The sequence below is a fragment of the Syngnathus floridae genome, chromosome 5 (assembly GCF_059516105.1).
Source record: "Syngnathus floridae isolate MCC-2025c chromosome 5, RoL_Sflo_1.0, whole genome shotgun sequence".
Taxonomy (NCBI): Eukaryota; Metazoa; Chordata; class Actinopteri; order Syngnathiformes; family Syngnathidae; genus Syngnathus; species Syngnathus floridae.
Window position 1 is genome coordinate 7,121,123 of NC_142417.1, and position 27,452 is coordinate 7,148,574.

At 39.4% G+C, this 27,452-nt stretch overlaps 2 long non-coding RNA genes across 3 annotated transcripts; one reads left to right on the forward strand and one right to left on the reverse strand.

Moving 5' to 3' along the window:
• Positions 1-1,473: 1,473 nt before the first annotated feature.
• Positions 1,474-25,883, forward strand: LOC148397830 (uncharacterized). 2 transcript variants are annotated; one of them, XR_015858703.1, is made up of 3 exons: positions 1,474-1,729; positions 5,479-5,597; positions 25,428-25,883. It is a non-coding gene; the product is annotated as an uncharacterized LOC148397830 (long non-coding RNA). The 2 variants fall into 2 exon arrangements; XR_015858704.1 differs by lacking the exon at positions 25,428-25,883 and adding an exon at positions 22,825-23,085.
• On the reverse strand, positions 18,248-19,531 carry LOC148397831 (uncharacterized). Its single transcript, XR_015858521.1, has 3 exons — positions 19,499-19,531; positions 18,588-18,724; positions 18,248-18,318 (listed from the first exon to the last, which is right to left on the reverse strand). It is a non-coding gene; the product is annotated as an uncharacterized LOC148397831 (long non-coding RNA).
• Positions 25,884-27,452: the final 1,569 nt, after the last annotated feature.

Consider the following 27,452-nt stretch of genomic DNA (forward strand, 5'->3'; position numbering starts at 1 on the left):
CCGGTCCAAATCAAAGCAAGTGCGATATCTGAACATGAGGTAGATAGAAGAGGTTGTCAACAATAAAGGCCCATCTCCAACTCTTGTCTCTTTCCGGTCCAAATCAAAGCAAGTACGATATCTGAACATGAGGGTTTGAAGCACATAAATGAGCGAGACAGAAGAGGTTGTCAACAATAAAGGTCCATCTCTGCAAAGATGACCTGATGTGACTCTGACTAACTTGTTTCACTTAGAATTGATTTAGGTTAATAAGTCGTGCCTGTCTCTAAATGAATTAACCAATTTGTTTACGTGATCAAACATACTGCATGAGACTTATGTATTAGCATCTGAAGGAAACTGGCTAAAGTATTTTATTTTTTAAATCGATTTTAAACTCTCACTGAGATTTATGTTATATAAATGTCATTCAATTTATTTATTTTTTACATTTTAATTTTATTTATCATACATCATGATACTTCACGTGGACGATGAAACTTTACTGTACAAATTTTATTCCTACAAAGGGAAAAATGTGGTAGTTTTTGCTCTTCTGAATGTCAGAGATCACTGCCTCTACAGCTCACACTTTGTCATCCGAATGTTCAATTGATTGTTTAGTTGCACACCTCTTCACTGCTGCATCTTACTTAGCAATGAAATGTCTGCAGTCCAACATAGATACTTGAGTCATCCACTTCAAAAAAATATCAATGCTCAGTGGAGCTCAATAATACATGGTTCAAGCGTACACATACCCACAGAACAGGAAGTAGCGGTCCACGTGAGGGAAGGAGTAGGAATTATTCATGCGGTGATACCTCCAGGGTCCCAGTGCTTTTGACGGTAATGGACGCTCCGAATAGAATGTTGATGTTAACTTTGCATGGCATTCAAGGGCGTTTTGACTTTGTGGCCTAACAAACACGGACCAGCATCTGCAACAGATGCATGCAGACACGCACCTGAGAACTCACTAACAGGGAGAAGAAAAGGTAAGAGGATGTCAAAGATACAAAATTAAGGACATGAAGCATGATTAATATTGGTAGAAGAAAAAATCCCCACAAAAATACAAGGAAAAATCCAACCAAAAACACAATAAAATCCACTTTAAAAAAATCCACCAAAAAATAGCACATGATCCACATGGAGAATCCACAAGACAAAAAATGCACAGTAGAAAAAAAAAAAAAACCTGGCAAAAATCACATAAAAGCTACACAAACCAATATACAAAAACAAAACGGCACAAAAAAACACAAAAAGTGAGAAAAAAAACAAAGAAGAAGAAGAAGAAAAAACACAAAAACTCACAACAAAAAACTCATAAACTTGCATGTTTTTGGATCATAGGAACAAGCGTAGGGGGAAAAAAATAACTCCCCCCTAAATTCGCCAACATGTGAACACAGAACTTCAGACCAAGCTGATGTTACTTGTTAAAACGCCGTTACCGTTACTAACAGTGAAACGCGGCACGTTACTCGCCAATCAGCTTCGCGCAGGTGACGCATGACACTGCGCAAGGCAATGGCGGGGCTTTTGTTTGGGAAAAAGAGACCAAAATGGAGAAAATTATCATCGTAGCTGCCCGTGCTCATCCCGAGTATGCAATATTTGTTTGTATTACACAATACTTCTGTAATACCTCTTTCTATATCGGGGCAAAAAAAACAAAAAACAAAAAAACGAAAACGGGAGCAGGCTTGGAGGACTTTGAGTGAGGAACTTGGCATACCTGGTAAGTTTTTACGTTTTTCTTCATTTGTTTTTTTTTAACTCTTGGACTGTCCAAAGACGCAACATTGTTTACATTACCATATAGCGGTCACTCCGTGCTGAAACTTTTTTATTTCTCCCCTCAATGGAGTTTTGCTGTGATTTTTTTTTTTTTTTAATGTGCAGTGTGTGTTGTGTGACAATTTATTCATTTAAATATTATTTTACATTGTTGTTCACTAAATATTAACTTAAATCAAGTACTGGTCTATGCTGTTCTACTCTATGCAACTGTATTGACATTGCTTAAAAATCTGAATTCCTTTAATCATTGAACATTTTGGAAAAAGTAATGTAAAAATTACTTTCCCTAGTAATTTGTTACATTTATGAAGGGCCAATTCAATTACTAATTCAATTACTTTTTTGGAAAGGTAACTAATAACTTTAACTAATTACATTTTGGAAGTAATTGAGCCAACACTGATTATGCCAATTTACAACTAAAGACATGGCGCTTTTCCTACAGAGTTGGTTTAGCTCCTTTTTCCATTAAAGAGACAAAATGTGATTCACACAATTAGTGTGAACGCTGGTATCTAATTTAGAGTTCATATTGGCAGTGAGGCACAAGCAAGGCAGCTCCAGCTTGAGTCACATCGACTAAGGAGATGTTGTAGTGCGTGCGGGTAAGCTGAGCCATGAGCTTGAGCTGATGTGACAAAGGAATCCTTATATCGGCTTCTTCCCTCAGGTTGTGTGCAGGCAAAAGCATGAGTCAGTGGAAATTATTGTTATGAGGGGCCAACCGAGACATCATTTCACATGACCTCGCTCACACAAAAACCGAAATGCTCTCACATGCTTATAAAATTGTTAAAATTGATATGAATCTATTGACGTGCCTCAACAGTGTTTCTGTGATTTATGTCAAGCAGTGTGAAAGAGAAGCTTGGGATGTATGCATCTCACGCCACCCTATGAAAAAACTCAAATGCTGTCAGGGCACTTGTTACTTTCATAAGCTCTTCTAAGGGATGGGGGGGGGGGATTGGTCTGGCGTTGCGACTCCCAAAGCCGTCACAGTTGAACGATGGCTTCACGGTCAATTTTCTGTTTCTTGAACAGAATTGTGTCGCAACAAGGTGCCAAAGACGTTGAGCAAAGCTCCCCCGAAATGTGTCACGTGATTAAATGCAGCCCTGCCTAGTCAAGTGAGAAAGCGCGACAGGCTTCAAAGCTGCGTTTCAAACTAGTGACTCACAACAAGAAAGGGATGTAGAAAGCAAATCCAAGACAGGCATGCCCAGAGTTCCAAGGGATCTGGGTGGGGCTGCATTGCTCAACAAGTGCGAATGCTCAGATGCAAATCATTAATACTTAACATACCGGTTGGGATCGGTCAGAAAGTTAGCTCCAGTTTATTTGCACTGGGGCCAAAACCAACATTTCACAAGAAACAATCTTCTACTGTGTCAAATGCCTCGTCAATAGATAAGGCTACACAGAACCATTCATTTTTAAGTGCAGAATTGATATCATTAACGTTCAAACAATCTGAAACCAGATTGCATTGGGATAAGGATATTATGTTGCTCAATAAATGACTTTAAACGAGATATAAAAACTTTTGCTACAGTACACAGATTTAAAATGGGTTGATAACGATCCAAGTCTCTTCAGTAAAGGAGAGAGAAAGGCTTGTTTTCACAAATCAGGCATTGCCTTTGTACAAACAGAAAGATTTAAAATATCAGTGACTGGTTGAGCTAAGGCTTTTAAAAAAATAAGCGTCAAGACTCGTATTATTTGATTCTGCACCCTTGATCTTCCTCAACCTGGCTAAGGAGTGGCTTTTAGTATAACAGCATGAATAGCAGACCAAAGAAATGTTGACTGTTGTAATGGTTTTCATTTGAATGAAATTGATGAATTTTTCCATATAAGGGAAGCCCTGCATAGCCAATTGTCACATGCCAGGTGACGTTACAAAAGGCGTCAAGACATTTGTCCATAATACTCCAGCACATTCCTCCTCCTCTCATTCATAAAAAAAAGCTGCATGCCCTTAAAAGAGCGTGACGTGAGGTCAGAGTCGTCAAGCACAACATATCCGCGATGAGCCAATCAAACGCCATCAAGTCTCGCTGTTAAATGTGCAGACTGCAACCGAGCTGAGTGGGAGACACATCACTGTTTCTGTGGCAACCGCCTCTCTCTCTCACTGGCTCGCTCGCTCATTGTCATCCCCCGCGTGTAAACATCTGCAGTTGGTTTGGTCTCTCTGTCTGAGTCATCGCTCTTCTTCTCCCAAATACTGTCGTCAGATTATGTCATGAATTTAGTGCACAGGTTTCACTACAAGATTATTTGCAATAAAAAAGAAAAGCACTTTTGGAAGAGACGTGCATGTGATTCACTGCTGCAGCTGCCAGTACAAAACATTTGCCACCAAAAAAAAAAAAGAAAGACATGATTTCTATATAAGTATAAACATTGTATATTGTGATTTAATTAAAAAAATGAAAATTTAACAAATTTATAAATAGAGGTAACAAATATAGAAAATATATGACAGTTATTCCTGACATTGTAAAACTAACATCCACCTACTAACACCCCATTTACCATTAATTTAATTATTTATTTGACAAGATATGATTAATAATCTATATGAAATACAATCAATATTTTATATTGATTGTATGATAAATGTTTGTGGATGCAAAATTAGAAGAATTAATCAATTTAAAAGTAGTATAATATGAATGTATTTCTCTATCAATACATTTAAATAAATCTAAATGTATTAAATGTCCTTATAGTGGGGGTGCCATTGTCTTGAGAGCCGAGGGGAAAAATAATTTTTATAATAATTACAATCCTTAAACAATGAATGGATTGTTCGGTAGTGGATGTGGGTGTGTTGGCCCACTTTGTATCTTTGTAACCATGTAAGGGCTTGCGGTGTGTTCTTTTGTGTGAGCGTGTGTAACCCTCAACACTGGATGCCAAAGTGCAGGTGTCGTTCTCGCCAAGAAAGTTGCAACGCATGATGACGAGCCACAAACAAATAGACTCATTCTCCGGTTCAAAGTAATACGATGACTCTCGATAATTATAACTTGCACGGGGGTGCATCTGTTTTTGTCAGTGTAAAAGCACACCTGGAGAAGAAAGACTCAGGTCTGACTAGCACCTTCTGGAGTGCGCCTGCACGGCATGTCTGTTAGCAGCTTCTCTGCAGACATTTATCTCATAGGGGCTGTTTACACGACAACGCTTTATCTAAAAAAAATGGATGACAGGATCGCTGGATTTGGTTTGCTTTGTTTACGTGGCAACACTACCCTATCTTAAGAAAAATGGGTCTCTTAAATAGACTGTCAATGCTTACTTTGTAAACATTGTAAGTGAAAATAAGCACGTCATGCTCCACTCTGAAAACAAACAATGGTGGATCACAGCAGCTTCTCGTGCTAAAAGACAATTTCACGTCCTAAAACAAGGGGTGTCAAACTCATTTTTTTTGCAGGCCGCATTGTAGTCATAGCTTCTTTCGGAGGGCCATTATGACTGTCAACCCAAATCAATGTATGAGCACCTCATATTATATGCAGTAAAAGCTACAAAACAAACTGACAACTCGTTTTCAAATCAGACGAGTAAAAACTGGTCAAATATTTAAAAAAAAAAGATATTATTAAAAGTGAAGACAATTTGCAATTCTAGTAATGACACACGAATTTGATGCACAATTTGTCTTTGCAGGCCACATAAAATGATGTCGCGGGCCGTATCTGGGCCCCGGGCCTTGAGTTTGACACCTGTGTCCTAAAAGGACAATTTCTTCTTTCACTTTTGTCAACATACTGAAGGATTCCACCCATGTAAGTATCGGTATGTTTTCATTCAATAGCAACTTTTGTTTGAGCAGGTTCGGACATGCTTCAGTCAAACCCTCCCAAATCGAGAATGACGCTAGTCCTTCTGGCTTTAGGGCATTCCGTTCTTCTGTCAGTGCTTTTTTTAAAACCTGCAATCTCACTTTGTGAAGAGAAACTTATTCGCAACCACTATACACAATAATACGCAGTAACCATGTGGAGGTATGTTCGTCACAGAGAAGAATAGAAAAATCAATCTTAAGACCATATAAGCCTTAAAATGATGCACTTTGCCATGAATGTGACTCATGCAACCTATAGCCTGTGAACTAAAAAGAAAAATCTTCTCAAAGACTAAACCATCCATGCATTTTAACTGGTAACTTTGTGTATATGTCAAAATTTTGATCGTTTTTGTTTTTTTTTTGTATTTGTGGCATTATTTATGAAAATAACATGACACACTTTGTTGCTTCACAATGCTGACGTGAGTGCTGACTCAGAAGCGAGACAAGCGCTGGTATCAAACCAATAAAAGAAGGACTGTGTGAATATTTTTCACCTTCAAAAGGTGTTTAAAATTGTTTGAGATGTTGCTGAGAATGTTAAGAAGGCATATGCCCAATTATGGAGTAGTTTCAGAATTTCAAGGACGCTTACATGTATTTGTTGGCTACGTAATACATCCTAGACAATGACGGTAGAAAGTTAACCCAAATGCGAGGACTGACAAACAAGTTTGTGGCCCCAACAAGTTTCATGACTCAATGGCAAATGGCCAGCTTACTTATCTCATATTGAAAAATAAGCATAGAATAAGGTGCTTAAAAATTGATGAACGTAATTCTTTATCAATAATTTTTGTAGTCAGCCAAGTTGCGGCTGCGTTAGAGTTCCCCTCTCATTAGAACTCAAAACACCTACCTTACGTAATATTCAACAAATCGTCTTCTTACACAATGAGTTTTTTCCAGAGTCAAAAGTACAGTGCTTTTTTTTCTTTGTGTAAATTGTTGTGCCCTCATTTCATTATAATTCATGGGAACATCTTGCGCAACACTAAATTGCCATTGTTGTCTCACGCCACTGTCGCCAGCGAAAATGTTAGTTACAAACATTTTACCACCTAAGTTCCTTGTTCCTCAACATGTTCCAAGCAGAAGTAAGAAGACGAGTTAGACGACAATAATTGGTTTATTGGGCGTCTGTACAAATCACAAAAATGGATTCTTCTGTTGTACTGCAGACGAGAAGACATTAACTCAATGACTGAACATAAAGCGCGTAATAATGCAAGGACTTCGGTACTGGAAGGCCTAATTTGATGTTTCCGTGAATGACAACACGTTTCTAGCGAGTGATGGCGTGCTGTTTGGAATTGTCATGTTGCTAAGCATTATGATGCGTGTGTGTATTTTAGAAATGATCTAGGGGACTGATGTCATCAATAATACATTGTACTTTTACTCCTGGATGATTATATCACATGGAGATATGTCGTGGTTTTGTGAATGTATTGTCTCAGCCTCCAAGGAGTCATGCGACACCACCAAGTGAGCTCCTTGATGCATTCACATCTGTACGAAGACAATTTGTCCTGGGTATGTTCTTGCACTATGACCTACACGTAATGCTACACTGCTGACATCTGAGCTTCTGGTGCATCTTTAATGATGTTTAGTTCAGCTTGATTGGAATCTCTAATGGAGTCCAAATCATCATTTCACTGGCAACGTCTATAATGGATGGGTTTGCTATTTTCGGCTTGGCGTAGAACAAGGACTGTCAATTCAGGACTAGAATGCTATGTGGACAGACAAAAATACATTTTACTGTTTGTAATTATTGCCTCTTGAGTACCACAAGATTTGGTACGAGGGCCTTTATACTAACAAAACATTGCGTCGCTATCCTATAATTCAACCTGAAATGCAAAAACATTTTTCTTTATTGTTTTTCAGGAGCAAAAATACAGTCGGGTATTTCCTAAAACACAGTCATATGTTAAATTTAAAATTGTTTAAATCAAGCTAACGCATATACGACATGCCCGATGTCAATATATCATAAAGAATTCTAGCATCAACTCACCCTTGTTCTAAGTTTTTAAAATGTATTTTCGATAGAAATGACTGATAGAGACAATCTGCGTCTTAGTTGGGTTTGTACACGAGACACCGTGATTCTTGTCCAAATGCCGGGAACACAAGGAGGGCGATTATAAGAACGACATTGATGACGCAGGAGCCTCACAGCAAGACTGTGTGTTTCGCTCTTATTACTAATCAACTGGCGCACGAGAGAAAACGCTGAAGAAGGAGCCAATTAATGTGCGCATTCAGGAATGTCACCATGTGTGCGTCTATTCACGATTGTCTCTCACACAGCTGCGCGAGACCCCAACTAGTTTCTTGGTAGATCTACTTTTTCACATAAGTAGAAGAAAATCGAATAGGGCAAGCCTTTTATTCGCCTTGCAATGGGGGAATTTCCAGTTTTGTTGCAGCAAAGCGAACAATAGCAGCTGTCTTCAAGCTGTTTTCATGCTTTAGGGTCAACCACCACCAGAGATGGGAAATCCCGGTCCAGAAAGTAAAAACCCCGCCACAGTTTGGCTTTAGCCACAAGTGTTTCTACTCCTTCAGGTAAATTCGTTTACCTGATGGTTGATTAAAACTACCTGTAGCTAAAGCTAAACTGTGGCAGAGTTTCCCATCTCTGGAGGTGGATGATCATAAAGCATGAAGATAGCCCCTGACCTCTCTAGATGACTTTTAGACTTCTACCGAGTCCGCCCCCTCAACAACAGGCTACAAGAAGGATTAGGTACAATCAAAATTCACTATGGGCTAAGACTGTTTTATCTCAGATGCTACAGTGGATTGTTACAAACAAAAAGCCGCATGTGTTTGTAGTTGGTGTGAATCAGAAGTGGTTTGTCATCAGACCTGAAGCAAGGAACGCCTGCTCTGTTCAAAGTGGACAAGTGGAGATTTGATTTCACCCATTAATACTCTTGTGATGCATGAAGACATTGACGTATGTCAGCAGAAATTATGAACTGCCGAGTATTTGCAACAGTGGGTGTGTAATCAGGGTAGTGCTTATGAATAACAATTAGGTGATACAAAGTCTTTTTTTTTGTTTCCTTCAACAAGCTATTGAAATACTGAAGAAAAAGCCGCCGACTTGCGCAAGACTTGGACAGCACAAAATGACAAATTTTCCTCATCTTTAAGATGAATGGTTTGGACAGAATGCTTTCATAAGACTCATTTTCTTTATCTCCCAGTCAAAAAAGAAAATCAATTGATGATAAAGCGCAAAATCGGATTCATTGACGGAAGCCATTATCCTACAATAATGGACGCCCTGGAGGTATCAAAATGGACTTTCAGTTCGAATGGGGGAGGATATTTACGAATTTCAACTATAGGAGACACCCAACACGTCATAGAAAGAATTGGTTTCAACTTTTGCGGATTACCATGACCGTGACGACTGAGTGAAAATCTACCCCCCCACACACACACAAATATAAAAGGGACTTTTTTTTTTTAGCAAGTTCATTGATATTTTTTGTATTGCCATTGTGATGGACTTTTCAATGAGAATTAACAGTATGCCATTTAGTAATTGACTGTCAATCAGTCCAGGGTATCCCTCACCTCTCCCCCAAAGTCAGCTGCCACATCAATGAGAATGCGTTGAATAGCAAAAAGACGTCATGTGAATAGTTGCTCGTGATTGAAAGCGTGCGAGGGAGGAAGGGGTGTTGGGGTCTCTGCAGCTGCAGGTGTGCGAGTGCACAAAAGCCATCACACCTTCCCTTCCAACAGGAAAGACTTGGCTGTCTAAGCACAAGGCTTCCTGCAGCCTGAATGATCCCAAATGGCGCTTTTCCTGCCAGAGCGCTTCCTGAGTTAATGAGGCCTCACCACAATGGAAGCATGCAGCTGCCAAGACCTTCTGCGTGTGCATGTGTTGTTTACTAGACAGATGATTTGTCTACTCTTCGTTACACACATAAACTTATACCTCCGTCATACGAGTGATCTTTTGATATATTGTGTATATATTTTTTTTGACTCCCTGTTAGTCGTGCAGCCCAGTGGGTGGAGGCGGGCAGGCCACGCTTCCTGCACAACAGGAAGCCGGGTGCAGGGCAAGAGAGCGGGGAGTGGCTCTTATGGGCTTGATAGATGAGCTCATTTTAACCCATTGTGTCCACTTCCCTCGACAGGTGCACTTTAGCCTTTGAATGGAGCGAGCAGGCCAAAACACAGCGCAGTCGCTTTTTTGCCTTTGCTTTCGATTTATTACACTTTGTTGTTGTTTTTGTTGCGGGAAGTACTGAATGAACACTAAAAGAAGCGACATGCGGTTGTTTCTTCTTAGACTTTGTTCCCAATTTGCAGTCAGTCCTGGTCGACTGGCTTCTGCACCTTCAACAAACAGAAAGAGAAATCGGTGAGATTGGATCCTATCTGAAAGTCAACCATTTCCTAACAGTGAGAGTTTGCGTAATCTAATGAACTAGTTTGAGAGGTGCCTTTTTCAAGATAAAACTTTTAATTCATTAATTAATTTAATCAACCAACAGTTCATTTTACAGGGAAGATGGGATCAATGATTGTAACCTGACACATAGCAGGACTGCTACTATTCAGTCATCAATGCTGAGGCCGTCTCTCCGGTTATAGTTTTATTTATATATATATATATATATATATATATATATATATATATATATATATATATATATATATATATATATATATATATATATCGTCAATATAAGCCAGGTTTATGTATAGCTTCCTTTTGTGATGTCCTTTTCAGCACTCTCATCACTTTGACTTTTAATTTCCAACCAACAGCATTTTCTTTGCACTGATTATGGCAATCAAGGGGGAATTCAGAGCCGTACATGCATCTCATCATCAGCCTTGATAGAAGTATCCAATTAAGAAATCCGCTGCACACAATCAGTCATCCAAAGTTCAAACATAACATCTTATTTGATTGGAGTTGGAGGAGAGAGGAATCATCCTGCATCCTGAGTTTCTTGTCTGTTCTACAAATCAACGCTAATTTGTAGATTTAACCAGTCAGCGTCACTTCAAACTGCCCTCAGGTATACAAATGTTACAGTTATGTAAGATTCTATTGGCACATAGGGACACATTTGAGTCTTTGCTGACATTTATGTTTTGGGGATGTGGAAGGAAGCTCTTGTACAAGAAGACAGGAAGTACATAGGGTTGTCCAGTTCGTACTCCACCTCTTGCTCAATGTCGGCCGGGTTAGACTCTGCCACTCCAGAGAATACTAATGCAGCATCATTCATGATTTATATGCATCCCCACTTTGCTATTGAGGTCTTTTTGCGAGGCCTACTTTTTAAGTGCCTCTCCTATCACTTCCTCCCCTAACTCTGCCCCCTCCCTCCTCTGCTCCCTCCATCATCCCTTATGTCCTCCCTTCCTCCTTTGCACATTAGTATTCCAAGCAGTTCCCGCTGCTCCAAACAGGGAGGCTGTCTGCTGTCTTTGGTTGAACGCTGCTGGAGTGAGACAACCCAGCACGACTTGACGCCTTTTTTTTTTTTTTTTTTACCAGTCTGTAATTACCCACTGCACAGATAGACACACACATTCATTGCACCCCACACTTCTTTCCTGACCATGTGTGCATTCAGCTCTGATAGCTTGCTCTCGAGCCGTAATGGGTCCCGTTTCGACTTCTGCCTTGATAAGCCCTTCAGACGCGAGACATCACGACCCAGTGCCAGGCACGATACGACTCAAGGCGTGACCAGGGCAGAAAATGAGGGGGGAGATCACATGGCATAATAGCACTGCACTCATTTTGTTGACTATCACCTGAAAATTGACGAGCAAAGTGCACCGCACATTTATTCACTATAAATCACAGTCATGTGAAATGCATAACCACTCTGATTTTTTTTTCCTTCCACTGAATAGATTCTTTACTTTCTTTCTGAAAATAATATTAAAAAAATTTTATTCATTCCCTATTTTCAGTCTCAAGCAAGCAGAGGTGACTTGGATTGAATTAGTTGTTTCTGCAGAGTGCATGTCTAGATCATTTTGTAATAGCCGGTTGAGAAAAGAAAATGAGACCCTGAGTGCCGCATCAGCTTGAGTAGAATCACAGACAAGGTTACACACGAGCACGCATGCACCTCCATTTTTTTGTACATCTTGTGCTAAATCATGCAGGTGACAGGCAAATCCATTGCTTTCTTCCATTTCTCCCAGTGACAAGTTGACCTGCTCAACTTTGAAGTTATATAACAAATCCGATAATGCAATTGAATTTATAAAGTTGAAATCGAATTGAAATTGAAATCCAATTTAAAAATGCTGTGGATCCACTAAAGTTGAACTCATCCCGGAATGCCACTTTTACGACATATTCTCAGTATTTTTGCTCCGTTGCGATGACAAATGTACAATTGTCGAGTTACTTGGAATTGAGCGTACAAAAACAAAAAACCACATGCAGCTTCATCAAGTCATCTGATCACATAGCCGCTCTGGTAGATTTCCAGTAAAATTTCCACCGTTTTGCTCATAACTATATTTGAGCACATCTTGCAGCCCACATAGATTTCCACGAGTGTCCCAATAGTGTTTTGCCTATATGTTGTGACCTTGTTTCAGATCCATTACATCACTTATCCACCACTTCACATGGCTCTCTGCCACACAGATGCATCAATACAATGAACCGCATAACCTCACAGGCCAAAGAGGCTACTCTGAAAGGCTCGCACTTCACCCAGTTCGGTATCTGTAAGCGAGTTCTAGTTTCTCAGTAGTCTTTCAGTAAGCTTAAAAAAGTGTGTTTTAATAATTAATCCCTATTCTTATTGGGGGGTAAAAAATAAATACTGACGTCATGCAGACGGAACTTGTAAAAACCCGTTGAAGGACTTAAGGTCGTTTGTTGCATTGATTTGATTTCCTGCTAATTATTTAAATTATTTGCAAATTTGTATGTTCATTTGTTTGTTTTTTAAAGACACCTAAATCTAACCTGAAAATTGCCCAAATAAAACCAAGATATCCCGTACCTTGGTGTTCCTGAGACTTTTATTGTGCGTCAGACTTAAATACGAAATCGTGTCTGACTGTTCTCAACAAGCGTGTTTATCATGGCATTCCTTTTCTGGTGTCTTCCCGGCATAAAACTTTTTATTAGACAGACCGTATCTACCAAATTGCATGTTGTCAAGCGAAACTGGCGTGAGAGGGAACTGAATTCCCCTTAAATTTGTTCTCAAAATTCTGCTGAGTGCTACAAAGCCCCAAGCAGAGTCGATGTTGATGACATATCCAACTGTTCATGCCATTCACGTTTAACTAGCTCTTACATGCTATTCATTTTCAACAAGACCCTCAAATGTTGCCTTGAAACAAAGATGGCCAACTTCCTGTCTTTTCAGGCATGTTTTCTTCAGACCTTTTGTTCTTGTAATCAAGATACAAATGCCTACCTAACCAACTAACTTCTGGAGCTGAATTTTCCCAACCAAAAGTAGTTGAGGACAAGAATGACATCATCTCCAACTGTTCACACCAGGAACATTTCACCAAACATTAACATGCCATTCATTTTCAACATGACACTTTGATGCTGATCACTGGAGTGCGAAACTGTTAAGTCACATTCTCCAAATAGCAAAGTGGATAGTTTCTGTCACTTGCTTCTTTCAGACATGACCATGCATGAGATTACACGTGGCATTTTTTCTTCACTTGGGGGTATGCTGACTCATTCTCAGGCAACCCTGACATTTTAGGCTCATTAGCCTATGCGTGCTTTCGCTTTTGATTTGATGTCGATGATTGGATTTGTGATGCCACAAAGTTCATCATCGCAATCGCTTACTGTTTGGAAGCTTTGGCATAAAAACATGTTGCAAGGTAAAAAGAAAAAAATTGAAGTTGAATTATATTGAAATATTTTTTTTCATGGAAAGTCCTTATTTTCCATGTAAACCATTTTTTGTAAGAGTCGGACGCAACCATTATTATGACAAATGTTATCAGGTGCTTCCTGAAAATGAAACAAACAATGAGCCCAATTCTTCTGTTAAACCCTTTTGGAAATATTTCACTTTTATTAATGGCCAGATGCAGCTCTTCTGTTCACGGTGGATTGAAATAGCACATTTCATCCAAAGCACTTTATATCGCTTTTACTCACTGCCTCACATATTCTTTTGCAGACTTCTTCAGTCATCCAAGGTAAAGGCCAATTCGGGCCAGTTGAAGCATATCAGTAAGAGTCCTTCAAAGAGTGAGCCGGTCATAATGTAAAAGTGCATGATCTGTGACGTTCGCTGCGAGACTAGAATGCCACACTATAGACCGCAGAACTCCCTCAAGGCTCTTGTAGGCCAATGGCGAGTACAGATTTTGTTTCCAAGCTTCTACTAATCCTGTAGAAAATACCTGAAAGTCATTGGGGAGGCTGGGATGTTGAGTATAATGTAAATAAAATCCGAATTTCTTATTTCAATTAGCACTATCGAGTAACAAAAATGATAAGCGTATACGATTTACTTCAGAAATGGAACACAAGTGAAGTTTGGCAAAATTTTAAATAGAGCACAGATACTTGAAAATTCTACTTAAGTACAATAATAAGTGCCATAATTTCAGTACTATAAGGCGAATCAGCTAAATTTAGAGGGAAATCCTGTTTTGTCAATACATAAGCCACATCGGACAATAACACGTAGGTGTTTTAATGTTTAATTCCATATGTACGAGAATATGCACAAGTCGTACAATGTCATAAAATCATGAAAAATCCATAAATAAGCCACATTGTACTTATAAACCGCAGGGTGCAAAGCTTGTGCTATCAGTAGCATTTTATAATCTGGAATATACGGTAGTATTATTTTTCCTTGGATATCTCATCAAACAAATTTATCGTGAAAATGCCTTTCGGAGTCACCGGCTATTGTATAGCAAAGTGTATATAATCAGCAAAATAGCAAGACCATGTAAACACACTTTACACTCAGTAATGGCAGACACTGTCTTTTGTGTAGATCTCTTCAAATGAGTTGTTAGGCCCCTGCTATTTCACATTTCCTTCCGCTGTCTGTGTCATTTGAATGTTTGAGCAGCAGCAGCAGCAGCAGCCTTGGAGTCCAAACACCACGCAACACTCTGCTCATGCTACGTACTCCGTGCAGCCGTTAGTTGACACTTGGTGAAAACACACTCACATGTTCAAATACACACTTGCACAAACACACTGCAGGTTCACAGATGCGTGATGCACACTTTCACAGAATCCAGTTTTTTTTTTTCTTCCCTCCTGCACACACACATACTTGACACAGAGGTGGAGAGTGTTAACAATGCAACATGTTCTAACAGGAATTAAGGAAGCACAGTCACCAATGTGCTTTTCAGCCATTTTAAGTAAAACACATTAAGACAAATAAATTGTGGTGAAACAATGATATTCTGGCATCCAATATGACAAGTCTCTTATTATATTCCACAAGATGTATAGATTTCTGTACTCAGAGACTCTGTAAAATTGCTACTAGAAAATATCCGCATTGACTTTAATCATTCTGTGTCAGTGACGTTTGTGTTGAACGGCAACACGGAACAAAACCAGAAAAAAACTTTTAATGTCATCTCAAAAGGTGGATAATTGTCAACTTCCTCCCTCCTATTTAATGCAGTGCTGTTTGTACAGGCCTGCTTGGACTGACAGTGTAAAAATGTCATCTTAACTCCCAAGATGGAAAATTGCAAGGATAGCTTTGTCCCTCTATTTTGTGTCTGTGCTATTTATGCAGAGCTCTGACGTTGGAAAATTGCCATCGTTTACAGGCAGTATAAAAGGGACTTCTGATACTATCGCTGTGCTTGGAAAATTATTGGGTTGACTTTGGTCGTCCCATTCCGCGTTGTGTTTATACAAGTGAGACGTAGAAAAATTCTGGCTTTTTACAGGCAGTGTAAAAGGTGAAAAATCACACTTTGTTTTCCTGATTGGGTGTCACTGTGATTTATATACAACTGCCACATAGAAAAAGAAAGGAAGAACTGTTCCTACATGAAATGGTGCTTCTGAGTCTTTCTCACTTGGTTGACTTTGTCCTCTCCATTTGGTGTTGGTGCTGTTCATCCAGAATGTGACATTTGAAAACAGGTGGACAAATGGTGGCTTTTACAGGCGGTGTTATAGGAAGAAAATTGCAGGGCCAACTCTGTACCCTCGTTCCATGTTGGTGCCATTTATACTGGAAACTGGAAATTTGCATGGTTAACAAACAAGTTGGGCAGAAAAGCTTTTTTCAATAACCGTATGATATATAAAATGGCTTTGACACGACCTCCAAGTGCGGAAAATGGACTTCATCCATTTATTCTGCGTTAGAGACACTTTTCCATTTTCCTTCCTAAACTTTATATTGCAGCCTTGCAGGCTACAGCCACTGGTCTGCCCTCTCGTCCGTGCGTCCAGACGTATAATTACAAGCAGTCAAGTGGCCCCAAATGCTCTCCGCCTGACCAAGGGAGAGCTTCCGAAAGATTGCGCTGCCCTTTCCCAATCCGCAGAGTGTCTATCAAAGGTCATGCACTTGTCTATCCTTTTTTGCTCCCCACTGCACATGAGCACGGAACAGTGTTTGACTGTGGAGTTTTAGTTTGCCCCTTCTGTGTTGCCGGAATTGTCACCAAAGAGGCACATCGCCAGCCGTAACCACAGTGTGGTCAACGATGATTAACTGAATGTGCCCTTTAGCCCACTTAACCGCAGGGCGCGGGACAACAAGGGCTCCCGAGTGTTGTCATTCCAGCTACACGCGGCCTTTTAATGGGCACACGTGTAACTCTGTAAACAAGATGACTGGAGGAGGAGACAGCGGCTTCTCTTTTTGCCTCACTTCCTCCCCACCAAGAGTAAACAGATAACGGAGGCAACAATCAGTTCGTGGCGGCACACATTAGTTGTGGTTTTTAGTTAGAGATTTTACAAATCAATTAGGGCAATGATTCTAGACCATTGTGGGTTTAATAGTGATTATTTTCCTTTGTTCTGTTTTGACTTGGCAGCATGGTAGCCTGGTCAAAGAACTGTGTTTGAATCTCATTTTGTACGCAATCCGGGTGGTTCTCAGCAAACATGAGAAAGTCTTTTTTTTTTCTTCTATCTTCAGGATCTGATTAAGAGTGCGATTCCTTTTTTGTCTGTGACCCCAATCAGGCCGTTTGCTAAAGAAAATGAATGGATAGATAAATGCCATGCTAAATAATGAACATTTTGTTTGTCTTGCATTATTATGTACTGTGAATGCTGTCAGCCAAATGAAAAGAATCAGCAGGCATATTGTCCTTTTTTGAAAAAATAAAAATAACACCCACAGTTTGAATGTAACTTGACAGAATGTACGTAATTAAACAATACTGGAGTGGATTGTGACGGAGGTCCACGCGTTGGTGCATAACGCCAAGAACATAGCACCTTTGCCGCTTGCTCGCTCGCCTGCTCGTCACCCAGCCCTCCGATGAGTCATCAGAAGCGGCGCTCTTAAAGGATTATGTCAAAAACAATGACAGCCATGGAGCTTAGCTTTATGACTTCCATTTAACGCTTAGTGAAAGTACCAAAAAGAAACGCCTGGGAAAGCCTTAATTGATGACTCACTTCTGCATACCGACTGTTACTTTTTTTTTAATTAGAATATCGCAACTTGGTGAATTTGTGAATTGGTGGCTGCAAATTTGTGTGTGTGTCGGGGGGGGGGGGGGGGGGGGGGTACTGCATAGTACCTCGTCTTGCCAATAGAAAAGCATCAATAACAAGTGAGAGGTGTTTCCTCATAACTTATTTTTAGTTTAATCACTGGGGTTTCAATTTTTTCGAATGTTATGACAGCAATCAAAGTGCAGCTAAAATTACATGCATTATGATTAGCTTTTGTTTAGGGCATTTTATTTTCTCATCATTGTTATTTGTCAGTGAGTGGGAACCAAGGTCTTAAAATCCTCCCTTCCTCCTCTCAGCTCTTTTCTACAACTCCCAGCACCACCATCTTTTTATGTTCCAAACAAGCATGGAAGAAAAGCCTAAAGGTGACCTCATCCATTGTTTTTCCCAGGCTGCACCGGTGCCATTATACGCTGATACACCATGGCTGACATTGAGCTTGTAAACACAAAAGCAAACAAAGCATGAGAAAAAAAAAATGTGAGTTTGTTTTGGAGCAGTGACACGATTTCACAAATTAATCACAAGAACTCGGGTTGTGATTTTTGAGTCAAGCTGAGTTTAAATACATATTTAGATGTTTTGATATGTGTTTGGCATTGCTGGAATAGTACATATGTTCCATCATTTTTTCGGAATCACACAATCTTGATTTATATGGACATGAGAATGATCACTAAACATTAACATCAGTGACCCACATGTCTATTGACAGTGGAAAAAAAAAATTAAGCCACGCAATTCCGTGAAACCTTCCCTTACAAACAGGTTGATTTGCATTCCGTTGTTTTGGAAATGTCACACCATCACACCTTGACGTAATCCAGATGCCACACAAGTTTGACACACTTGAATCACCTGACCCTCATTACTGAAGCTTTCAATGGCATCCTCTTTTGAGTAGAACATTTTCACGGGGAATTTACCTCCTTGTTGCTGTTTCCTGTTCAAAATACAAATGACTGCTATTTGTACTTTCCACTTGGTATGGTTTTAGTGAGCAAACTACATGCGATAACTCAAAATCTTGCAAATGAGGGCGCAAGTAAACCTGTATTAATTTATGAGAGAAGAATTTTTTTATTCTTACAAGAATAAAACGACAAGATAAACAAGAGAATTCCAGCAATTCCACCCAAACCTAAATGCAGCAGTCTCAGACCTACCATAATTTGCTTTTCAAAAATCCCTTTCGAACATGACAGTCCTTACCCTAACACAGGCATCCCTTTTTATTATTTGGGTCATGCTTGTCCTCATTAGTGTTGCGGGTGTGTTGGAAGCGATCCCAACTGACTTCCTGAAGAACAGTAAAATCCACCCTGGATTGGTTGCCAGGCAATCGCAGACTGAAAGTGACAATAACATAAATTAATTTAGGACTATGGTGCCACGGCATGTTTTAACAACCCCATGGCTATCGTACCTTCTAGAAGAGTTTTAGTTATGTTTCATCTTATTTAATGGACTCTTCCATTATTCTGAGCACCATATTGTCTTAAGTATCCATTGCAGCCAAGTCGTCCTGGAATGAGGATTTCCCTAACTGCGGCCCCTTCTCAAGGTTTCTCATTTTCCTCATTAAGTGACTAACAAGAATTCTAGAAGAACTCAGGTTTACTTCTACATTTTAGAAACATTAAGGTTAATCAAAGACTTTTCCAAGTGTGATAGCAATGTGAATGCTTGATTGTTTATATGGACTGGCTATTGCCCAAATACTTCGGAGCCCCAGATGAGTCTCTCATCCAAATTCAGCAGTTGTAGGCTCCAGCTCACCCGTGACCCAAATGAAAAGAAGTAATATAGAAAATGGATGGATGTTCTTTATAAATGAAAGATTGGCAAGGTTATGGTCATAGCTCAGGTTGAAAACAGTAGTCAAAGTGGAGCAGTAAACAATACACAGCAGTATGAGCAAACAGCTAAATAAGCTTTAGCACTTGTGACCATGATTTCCTCTCTGACTTTTCAAAAGCTCCGCCTGTAAATGTCTATTTGCCCTGCAGCCGGAGGCTTCCAAACACATCTATGTGGGAGAGTCCGAACGAGTGAGTGGGAGTGTTTGTGTGTGCGTGTGCATGTGCCCAGAGCATTTATGGGATCCCGATGAGATGATTCACCGTGTCCGAGTTGCAACCCTCTGCTTCTTCTGCATGACTCGACCGCATTTTCTTCGCACACTGCCACCACCTCCTCCTCTTCCTCTTGCTCCCATGGCCCAGTGAGCTCGCTGTATTCGCCTTCTACGTGACTCACAAAGCACTGAACTGGCCCTCTGAGGGTGGATAGTGCTCCCTTCTGCATCATAAACTGGGCTGCTCTTTTAGCATTGTTGCCACACATGCCCATTTCCGGTTTAGTACTTATATCCGATCTATTGATGAGTTTGAAGTTGCTTGTTTCCGATATTGCTGTTTGCTCATTACTAACTCTGAAGACCTAGAGGCACTCTTCACATGAGAACCAGACCTAATTCATAATACATAATGATATGTGATTTTGTGGGTATTTTTCCATTTTACATTACAATAACCTTTTCCTACACCAGTGTTCCCTTTTTGCAACGGACTTTATGTACATAAAAAAGTATATAAATTTGAATTATCAATTTTTTATCCACAAATAACTATGTCTGACCCTTGCATGCCATGGTTCAGAATTGTACTACTTGTAAAATATTTTTAAATATTTTTGAATACGTTTATTGTTTTTTATTGTCCCATTTTACTTTTTTTTTTTATTGTGGAAAACACCGTGAACTAGGCACCAGTCAGTTGCAGGTAGTTTGAATAATATACTTATTAATAACTTGTGATGGTCAGTCTGGCAACAAAAACTGTCACATTATTTCTGAAGAAATTGCTCATTGTACAGCAAAAATGATAGATGAATATGTCACAGCAAGAAGACAAATCAACATAATTTTTAGTGTCATCTTAGAGTTTGTAGTTGCATTTGCTTAAAATTTCATTAACAATTTTATTCAGGCAACAGCAGACTGTATATTTAAAAACGTACTTTCTTGATTTTAATGGTAGACAATCTAGCATGGGTTGCATAAGTTTAAACCCACCGGAGAATTACATATACCTGGAAACAATGCTGAGAAGTTTCAGAGGTATTCTAATGAACAATTCAGGTGCACAAAGACACGTAGCACATACTTCAACATATAGACGCACACACCTTAACCTTTTGTACCACACACCCAAAAACTTCCACTGCACACCCAATCCGGACTAAACCGGGTGCTAAACTGGACCGGGGCCCCGAGTTGACTAAAGTGAGGAAAGGGTGGAACCTCCAGGGAGGAGGAGGAGGTGTGATGGCATCCTTCCTTGGAGGAAGCATATGGAGAGGAAGCCTCACTCCTCCAGAGGCCTGAAGCAACACATTCACAGAGGAAGTCCAATTAATGACATGGAATGTAAGCCATGTCTTTGCACTTGGATTCCCAAAGACGCTCGTGAGTGTCTTTTATTGCGGGAATGTGTTTGAACAACACACAATTCCTAATGGGTGTGTTCCTTCTGGCTATGAAAAAAAGGGGGATTTGGTGTGTTAGTCACTGCTATTCATTTATGTAGTGCAATAGTCTTGTCAGCAAAGCATTTATGGAATGTTATCGCTTCATTGTGGTGAGAGTGTTGAGTGACAAAACTGTTTTATCGTGCCTTTTTTGCAATCACATAGATAATTATGCAGGGCCTTAATTATACAGGGTGTTTTTCATTTGGATTTACCTTTCTGTAGGTGACTTTTTTCTTTTTAGCTTACAAAATATTCAGCACAATATTAATGCACAAAAGTAACAACATATATTCTGGCTCATTTCTCCTAATGTTTTGGCTTTATTCATGTGATCTTTAGAAAGTAAAGAAAGAAAAAAAAGTTTTTAATGTTATGAAACTAAAGTAGGTTCTTTTTCGATAGGACAATCAAGTTTTATGTTTATATTTACAGTGTTACTTCAAATCTACGGTATTAAAATTGTGAGGCAAATGTGCAAATCACCATCCATTGTGCTGCCCAGAGACTCATAAAAAGTCTTGCCAATATCAGAAAAAATATTCCCCCTTCCCAAATATACCGCCTTCTTCATTGTCACTCCTCCCGCACGTGTTTGAGCAGGTAAAAAAAATGTAGCGTTAGTCCTTTCTGTTGCAACATCCTTACAGGAATGCCTTTGCACGTCTGCGCCTCTTACTGTATGTTGCAAAGGAAAGTGGACGTGTTCTTGGCTTTGTCCCATTGGGACTAGGGGTCATCGTCACATCAGAGAGGTTCATCCTGAACTCGAGTGTAACGGAAGCGCAAAGAAAGAGGATGTGTTTGTGCGTGCGTGCGCCTGCAAAAACTCTTTAGCTCGCAGTGCTGGGAAAAAAAAAAGGTGAACTTCCTGTATGGTGTATGAAACAAAATGGCGTAGGATGGAGGGCCCTGGAACAATGCTGTGAAAATCAGGCCCACCCAGGTTGGGGAGCAAGGGCCTTGTGAATCACAGAGGCAGCAAGAGCACAGCCCACATGGTGGAACACCTCTGACACTCTTTTGGAGCGTATTGTCTGCTTAGATCATTATTGTGCACATGCAGGCTACCTGGAGACAATGTAAAGCAATTCCACTTGGGTGTCATTTGAATTGGGAAGTTTCAGGTCATTTAAGCTTTACAAGTGGACTTTTATTTTATTTATATTATTAACCCGCCCATGCTTCAAAGCAAAGAGCATGGAAGGTGTCAAACAATTTTTTGTTGCTGGCCACATCGGAGTTATGGTTTCCCTCGTGGGGCCATTAATGACTTAAATAGAAACGAATGGGTGGATATTATCACATACATGCAACAGAATAGTTCAACAATTTTCTAATTTATTTCGAAATTAGGATTATAACAAAAATGTTGCAACATCTCACTGTTATTAAAAGGAAAGACAATTTAGAGTTTTGGTATTTTAACACGAAACAATGAATTGACACACATAATTTTGCTTTTGCGGGCCACATAAAATTATGTTACGGGCCGGATCTGGCCCCCGGCCCTTGTGTTTGACACAGGTGTTCTAAATTGTCCATATATGTGAGTGTGAATAGTTTGTTTTTTTTGGCTTTTGCCCAAAACTCTGAGTATAAGTGGAATTTTAAAAAAAATGATAGATTTCATTTGACAGTGACAATGCTCTGTACAAAAGCATGACAGGAAGTTGTGTCATGAACACAAATCGGAACATGACATTAGAAATCCAATATTGCAGAATGATAGCGTGCAAAGAACAGTAAGGATAAAAGTAAAAGTACATAATTGGATAGACCTAAAGATTACAGAACATTACTTTCAGACTATAAAGCCATTGGGTGACATTTTGCTGACGCTTGATGGTTGTATATATTTATAAAGTGGTGGGAAGAGCAAGAAACAGGAAGTTTACAGCTCTGTCTTTGTTTTCAGGATGTCACGCAGGCTCTATTTTTAGTAGCGTGGAAATACAATCTGTGTCACATCCTTTGAAGATAAGCGACTGTCGTTGTCACTCACCGCTGCTGCAAATATTCTGCATTAACGGTACTTTGATGAACTGTGTTCCAAGTGGATGTGCATGTATGACTTTTTGGTGTCATCAATGAACCAAACCTGCATGTTTTTTGAATGTAGAAGAAAGTAAGAGCGAGTCGGCACTATCTTGGATTTGAACCCAGAACCTCAGAACTGCGTTGCAGATGTAAGAGTCCTGCATTAGTGAAATAATTCTAACCATCCCCTGAGCTCCTAACTTATCATAAAACCTGACTGGTGCAAATTACGACGTTGTACGTAACAATTTGGCTTATTTGTAAAAGTTTCAAACTTTTTGAGGGAGTTTGGCTTATACTGAGGTGTTGAATAGACCAAATTAAATAAAAACATTTAATTGGAATTGATTATTTATTACATTGAACAAAAACAGCATAGTTTAATTGGAACACAATGCCGTTAAAAAATGTCCCTTTCTTTTATTTTTACAGCGGTGCTTTGAGAGATGAGAGGAATTTTGAACAACAGACATACAGTATGAAGGCCGGTGGCTTTCAAAGCAAAGTTATTACATAATTTAGCACTCAGTGTGCGACTCCACCAGAGATTTCCATACACCCACCTACGTTCAACTGATAAAAAATAATAAAAAAAGACTGCAAAACGGAGCTGTGATAAAAAGGATTAGAACAAGAGAGGTCACACATTTTAAACACGTGACCGTCAAGAGAGACATTTCACTCTGCTGTGGTTTTATACTTAAAGGTGAGAACAGTTTTTGGTTCGCTGCAGCTGTGACTGACACACTCGCTCAATCTTGCTTTAGAAACAAAGCCATGCCCCAGTCTTTATCTGTACGCTTTTCAGGATGAAAGTGGAAAAAGAAAAAATCGTTTTGTGGGCGAACCAGTGAAACGGCAAAAATGTCAGCTTCATGTTGTTGAGTCACATGGGGATAACTTTTTGTAGGTGTGAAGAAGAGCTTGATTGCTTCTCTTATCTGCGGACAAATGCTCACCAGGCATTTCACTTCTTTTTTTTTTGCAAGCAATAATGTGTGGGCAGCACTGTGAAGCTGTGAAACTAAGGTTCCCGGTTCAAATCTCGATTTTGCATCTCCCGACTTGTACTTGTGTGGGTTTTCCTCCAAAATCATACAGTACGTGTTCATTGAATATGTTGAATCATTACAGTATGAAACTTCTTACAGCATATTTTTTTTTTGCAAACTGCCTGACAAAATGCTTTTGTAGGCTTCAGAACTGATTCTGCTGTAGCCATTATCACTAAACATCCTCATCATACAAAAAAACAAGAGTTTGACCTTGTCGTTTCAATACTTTGGAGGTGGTTCAATGAATTTAAAAAGTTATATTTATCTATTAAATATTCGGTTAATTCTATCTAATTAATTAATCATGTATGAAACTGTGATATATAAAATTAGATTCAAAAACTACAAACTATTTATGCTGTAATTATTTTATTGCATTTAACTTTTTATTCATTTATCTCATTAAATAATTGGTTAATGGATTTACTGGCTGCAATAGCAATGAAAATATTTCTGAAGTTAACAATCCAACATTTTTTATTTTACAATCAGTTAATCAAATGAAAGTTTTTTTTTCTCTCACCTCATCTACAAATTACCTGACAATATTTTCAATATTTACAATTAAATGCGGCCCTTGAAAAAAAAAAAAAAAAATTCCCCCTCAATTCAATGGATAGTAATTCCAATTATCAACCACAGTGTACAGACATTGACCAGCATTAAGAAATGACAAATCTAAAACCATGATCAACATGTAACAGTCTCTTTTAAGTTTATGTCTGACTGCATTATGCATCAGTGCTTTTCTTCCATTAGTCTGCAGCAGACTTGCATTAGCTCTGTTGTTGGACATTGGAACTAATGCATATTGATGCCCAGTCTGCTTCATTAGTTGGTCCTCTCCTTTGAAAAACAGTCCTTCTTCTACTTCATTAACCCAAGCATCTGCCTTACAAACAAAAGACAGCATTAGCTAGGCATACTTAATTCATGTATGTATTATGTTTAAGCAACTTCGTAAAAGGAGTCCAATGATGACTCCAGGTGTCACTGAGTTTATCTGCTTGACAAGAGTAGACAAATATTACATACAGGCCAACCTGGACTCAGTGTTCCATAACTTCCCTGAAGATCTGTTGGCGGTGGGAGTTAAAATTCCTTCAGACAGGGGGACTCTTGCTAGATGTGCTCAATTGACCCTCACAATACGTTTGATTCTGGACATAATGATCCTCCTGATCCTCTCTGCAGTTGCATATGCAATATGGACTAAAATGTTTTAATCCCACCATAAGTCTTGTTTTCAGTTTTAACTTTGAAGCGTTTCGCTTTTGTCGCATAGCACACGAACGGGATGAATTGACACGTTTGCCTTGACACATAAAAAAATAAATAAAAAGTGAGACTCTGGCAGGTTTTTCCTGACTTCAAACATTTTCTGTTCTCCCTTTTGTGGTGGATTCTGATGTTGCCATGGAGACAGAGTCATCCATGTGGCTCGTCATAAGGAGCCTCTTGTCCATGACAACACAGCTGTTTGCTCCATCCTTCACTGTGTCCATTTGGTCTCATCACTGAGGGCTCCCGGAAGTAACGCCTTTACCTTTGTAGCTTCACTTTTCAAGTTCAGTAAATCTTCTAAGAATCTCAGTGGGGTCATTGGACCAAATATGGGCATTTCCACCACTACCTCTGCTACCGCTGCTGAGTTAGTCAGAGAAATCTCGCCAATATCAGTGCATGGCATGACGCAAGTGCTGGATGTGTATGGTATACAAACGCCTACGATTAGAAGTGTGCGAGAGAGAGGAAATTACAGCGCCCACTCACACTCCTTGACTCCACCTTCAAGTCACTGCTTGATTGTGTTTCAGGGAGGGAAGTTTCTTTTAAAAAAAAATGTTTCAGGGAAATGAAGTTTTGTTTTTCATTACTTATATAGCTGTACTTCAGAACATTTGACAAATAAGATGTTTTTAGATGACTGTTTCACTTTATGTGCTGATTCATATCATGCATCCATCAAACACTGTAAGCTCTACAAATAATGGTGAATATGTCACTTTCAAGGTCAGGACCAAATAAATGCATAGAACAGTATATATAAATATATATATATATATATTTTTTTTTTTAATGAATTCCACTTGCAAAGGGAGCTAATCTAAGATGAAGACAGTTCTATTTTGTCTCCCTGAAACTTTGATTTGTCTTGTCTTGCCTTGAAATTCAACATTTGGGTGTACTCAAAGTATTATTGTGACATCTCGAATAAGTTTGTCATTTTAAAGCACACACACTAGGGCTGCACAATATATTGAAGAAGTATTGTCGACACGTTAATGGCCCGTGGAATATGCGTACTGCAAAGACATGCAAAAGAAAAAAAAATTCTGACTTTGACCAATCAGATGCAACCTTAAATTAGCATTGGCATCCCATAGGTGTACCTGGGGTACTGACTCTTCAAACAAACATGCAATTTATTTCATTATACATTAGCTCCCCAATAAAAGGGGCTAGCAAAATGAGTAGAACAGATTCCAACCTCCAATTGCATGAATCACTACTTACACCTGGAGTAGCCAAACGCCCCCAGCCACTATTCGTGGAAATGCAGTATTGACTCATGTGTTGATGTCTTTTAATAGCAAATATTAAAGAAAAGAGCAACAAACTCCTCAGTGTAAACATTTAGGGCATCTGTATGACTGTCCCTAGTTGCTCCACAGCTGCCCATTGTTTTATGATGTTCATTACAATAACACCATAAACTTGTCATTTTTACCCTTGAGGCTGCTGCAACGTGTTTACATTAGGATTTGTATCATAAACTTTCAAATGGCTTCATCCAAACAAAGCCTTGCTCTGCTGCTGACCCTCTCAAGAAACCCAGAAGTCAATAGGGTATTTGTCAACACGGCCTTTTACATGATTCACCATGTTGAATATGAGCACAACAAAAAGAGGGATGTCTCAGTCATGTTGCAGCTGGTCTGGAGGGACGGAGAGGGAGGGCGTTTTGCAGCACTGGAGACAGGCGGGGGTGGTGGGGTGGGGTGCTCATCTGTGTCATCACGCACTTTGAAAGCTGTTGCACAACGCCACCAGGTGGCGAGACACCGCAACAGTTTTGAACAATCAATATGTGGGTCTCAAGAATTGGAGTACATTCTGTACCCAACCATTTGATTTCAAATAATCTATATACAAAATACAAAAACATGCATTTTGAGTCCGTCCCAATCTGGAGTGGCAAGGCAAGATAGAAAAGAACCTGTCTTCTTATTGGGAACAACCTGAAAATTCAGATTCACGAATTACAATCGCCTCTAGGATCATCCACTCATGTTTCTCTTCAAGCAATTAACTTTGTCTGCAGGAATTGACAACACCTCCAGAATAACTGCAAACATTTACAATGGTCAGTGGAATGCTTTATAGAAGCCCCCAACTATTGCAATGTCAAAATATATGTATATATTACCATATATAAAAGCCATTCCTA